The sequence below is a fragment of the Zootoca vivipara genome, chromosome 2, assembly GCF_963506605.1.
Source record: "Zootoca vivipara chromosome 2, rZooViv1.1, whole genome shotgun sequence".
In the NCBI taxonomy this organism is placed as follows: Eukaryota; Metazoa; Chordata; class Lepidosauria; order Squamata; family Lacertidae; genus Zootoca; species Zootoca vivipara.
The window spans coordinates 44,705,196-44,709,656 of record NC_083277.1 but is presented as its reverse complement, the minus strand read 5'-3'; positions in this window follow the sequence as shown (position 1 = coordinate 44,709,656).

Sequence of the window (4,461 nt, the reverse complement as noted above, 5' to 3'; positions counted from 1 at the left end):
GGAAAGGGGCGTGTTCCTAGAGGGGACTGGCCGACTGGACCCTTGTACCAAATACTGTATACACAAATATAGAGAGCCCCCTCCCCTTCAGGAACACGCCCCTTTCTATGGCATGCCATTCGCAGGCTGCCAGATTGCAATTTAGACTTGCCAAGCCCAAGTGAGAAATTCCTCTCCCTTTCGGTCCCGCGCTCGGGAAATCGGTCCAAGTGCCCCTTGGACTCGCCCTGTGTGGGAAGAAGAGGAGCCCGGCCTCCCCGCTCGCCTCTCTCGGCGAGGGGGGGTGGGGACAAAAGCGCGCCGAATGAATGGCGCCCTTGTGTCCCTGAGTTGCAATTCCCCGGCAGCAGAAAACATTTCAGCATGCCGTGCAGGTTTTTCTAGATCGCATCTGGTTTCTTTCGACGCCTGTGCTCTGCTTCCGTCTCCCTTCCCCCGCTTTTCTTCGATATCAGTATGGCAAGGGTGATATAAATATAGCCGTTTCCTAAGAAAGAGTTATTTGACTTTAGGAGTTCCACAGAAAAGCAAGCGCGCTTCAGCTGCAACTTGAAAAGGATTAAAACACTCACACGTGGGCAATCATAGGTACCTTCTTGTGCTGCGTTGCTTTCCTGAGAACCATGCTTCCATAAATTGTTTCCCTCGTGTTACACCACTTCCTTCTCTGACCGCTGTTGTCCAAGAGGTAATGCGAAGACCCCATACAGTATCTCCTGTTCTACTGAAGCCTCCAGCGGTATAGGGTGAAACACTGAACTAGATGACTGATTGAATCATCGAATTGTAGAGTTGGAAGGGATCTTGAGGGCCATCTAGTCCAACCCCCTGCAATGCAGGAATCTCAACAAGCAGTTCCTCATCCCAATTTGAAACCATACTGGACTGCTTAAGTTTAGCAAATGTGATAGCTGTTTTATTGCTGCTGCACCACCAGCCTTAGCAAAAAAATCAATTTCATTCGCATATTGAAACATGAAAAGTTATGGGAAAGGTGATACACACAAAAAATACACTTCATAGGCATTTTACAAAGCATTTAATCTAGGGTTTTCTCAACCAGTTAGGAAACAACTCCTTTGTTATTCTTTTCCCTTTGTAAAATGGAGCTCAAATTTCTTGTGTTACTGCATGCAATTTAACTGATATGTTTTGGGGAAATTTACATATAGTGTTAGATTTAAGTTGCATTTAGATTCCAAAGAAATCAATGGTACCAAGTTTTCACACTGACTTCAGTGGGCTCTAAATTCTACTTAACCGTCTGGATCTTTTCCAGCTGATAGTATTAGTGACACCATCAGTAAATGAAATATTTTAATTTGGGCGTTGTTCTCTCATTGCAGACAATGTGTGGAGTGGGACGAGTCCAATACATTTTGTTGCATGAGATGAAGGACAATATGATGCTCCCTATTTCACATACAGAAGTGGATTGAACTGGCAGCTGAATCATGCTAGTGAAGGGATTACAGCACTTGAATCAGCAGACTAGTTTTGGGGACCCAGGATAGATCATGTGGCCTGGACTTACATTTAATGCAGTATCATACTGCTTTAAACGATCATGGTTTCCTCCAGAGATTATTGGGAGCTGTAGTTCGTTCAACATGCTGAGAATTGTTAGGAGACCCTCCTATTCCCGTCAGAGCTACTGGGAATGATGGTTAAACCATTCTGGGAATTGCTACTCTGAAGGGGGAACAGGGGTCTCCTAACAACTCCTTAACAATCTACAGCTACCAGGATTAGTGGTATGGGAGCCATTACTGTTTAAACTGGTACGACTGCTTTAAATGTATAGTGCGGCTGGGGCCCAATAGAGAGGAATGTCTGGCAGAGGCCCAGGAAGAATAGCCAGAGGGCTATTCCACCATGTGTTTTAATGTTCCAGATCCCTTGTTTGTTTAAAACAGGGGTAGGCATCCCAGCTAGCTAATATGATACCAGGATTGAACCCTAACTGCTGGCACTGTGAACAAGCCAAGGGATGGTTCTCCCATATGTATTGGGAATGCCCAGAGGTAGGGGGATTTTGGAATAAAATCCTTAAGGTTATTAATGAAGTTTTTTAAGTGAAGCTACCTATAGACTTCAATCTTATGACAATGGGTATACTAGGAAACACGGCCATAGAGAAAGGTGACCAGCACACCTTCAAAGCAATGATACTAGCAGGAAAGGCAACAATAGCTTTAGGTTGGAAAGATAGAGAAAAATGGACAGTAGAGGTCTGGACTAATTATTTGTTTGAATTTATTCAGTCAGACATCGTGGCAGTAACGTCACAGGAAATGACATGAAAGGCCAAGTCTACTGTGATAAGGACCAGATGGAACCCCTATCTTCAATGGATAACAACTACTGGACCAGAAGACATTCAGTGGAAATTAAAAGACATTGTGCCCGTGGCTGAGGACAACTGTTTGAACCCTTCCAATGGATTATGGGTGGGGGAGGGAGTGGGAAGGGAAAGGAAAAATGGTACGGGAAATTAAAAATTGGAAGGAGAGAATATAATGTATGTAAAAATTCTCATACTTCAATAAAAATCTTTTTTAAAAAACAAACAAACAGGGGTAGGCATTGGCAACCTAAGGCCCATGGGCTGGATGCGGCCCAATCGCCACCTCAATCCAGCCCACGGATGGTCCGGGAATCAGTGTGTTTTTACATGAGTAGAATGTGTCCTTTTATTTAAAATGCATCTTGTGGGACCTGCCTGATGTTTTTACATGAGTAGAATGTATGCTTTTATTTAAAATGCATCTCTGGGTTATTTGTGGGGCATAGGAATGCGTTCATTTTTTTCTTCAAAATATAGTCCTGCCCACCACATGGTCTGAGGGCCAGTGGACTGGCCCACAGCTGAAAAAGGTTGCTGACCCCTGGTTTAAAATAAATCAAATCCGGAATGAAAGAGATAAATATGGGAATAACATCTTGTCTCGTTTGATCCTAACTGTATAGCTAGATCACTAGATTGCACTCAGTATCTGCAGTGTTGACACAGTCTCATGAAAGGAATCAGAATTACTTGATGGGAGTAATCAAATCGCTCTTACACATTCAAATTTCAGTTAACTTTTAGTTTCCAAAGTAAAGTCTACATTAACTAATTACAGATAAAGTCAATGTACTCAGCTGTTATCTGTGATTGCGATGTTTATACTTCTGCCCAAATCTGCTAAACTTATTTAATGTAAATCTGGTAAACATCCAACTTTTAATGCAGAGACTGTATACACTGGCTAAAACTCAATCCCATTATTTCAAACTTAAGCAAAAAGTCAACAGAAATGTATTAATTATTATAATGATACATTAACCTGTAACTATATCACTTCTTTCAAAGAATACCATTTCTTTGTACAGAAAGGGGAAAACATTATTTTCTGAGTGATATAATTCTGCTGCATGCAATTATTTTGCTGACTCTCTTTATCATGGGATTATTTTGTACTGTGAAGCATGGGTGAACGGCTAAATTATATTAACTACTATAGAATTCCAAGGCTTTGTTTCATAGGGTTGGGAACAAATACCTGAGCAAAGTATGGTACAGTAAGTGCAGGCTAGTAACAACCTTCTTCTAGGCCAGTGATGGTTAACCTTTTTGAGATACCTTTGGTATATGAAGAAGTGTGCATGCACACGAAAGCTCAAAGCAAGAACAAACCTAGTTGGTCTCTAAGGTGCTACTGGACAATTTTTTATTTATTTTTATATATTTTAGAAACCGAGTGCCCAAACTGCAACCCCAAACCCACTTATTTATCGCAAAGTGCCAACACAGCAATTTAACCTGAATACTGAGTTTTGAGTTTAGAAAAAAACAACTCATACATGCTTGGAGCGTGAGGAGCAGTTAGCGTGATGAGCTCGGCTGGCTCCGCCTCAGTCGAGGGGTGCAGAACGGGGAGCAGCTGGGCTCGGCAGAAGTATGGGTGATGCGATAAATGTCCTCAGGCGCGTGTGGAGAGGGAGAGGAGAGCAGCCCGGCCTCGCGTCCCTCTGGCTTTCTAGTAACAAACTCTGGTGAACTCTGTGTTGGGGCGATGGCGCACATGCCAACAGAGAGGATTCTGGAGTGCTCCCTCTGACACACCTGCCATAGGTTCACCACCACTCCTCTAGGCAATATGTTATGTTATGTTATGTAAAGAGTATATACAGTATTTTCAGTGTACAATGAATTGGGGGGGGGGCGCTCACGGACTTGCACCTCCTGTCCAGAAGCTGGTTTATGAATGGGCACATCTCCAAACATGTATATTGGAATTGGATGGGAGCATGATCTGGCTGTGACATTTGTCACCCTACTGATCTCCATGGTTGCTTTGACTGATCTAGCTGGTTATTATAGGCAGGTGTCTCCTTCCTCCTTCACCACTCTTTGTGCGTCGCTCCGAAAGCTGCACACACAGTGCAAAGAGGACAATAATCCCAGAAAGGAGTGTA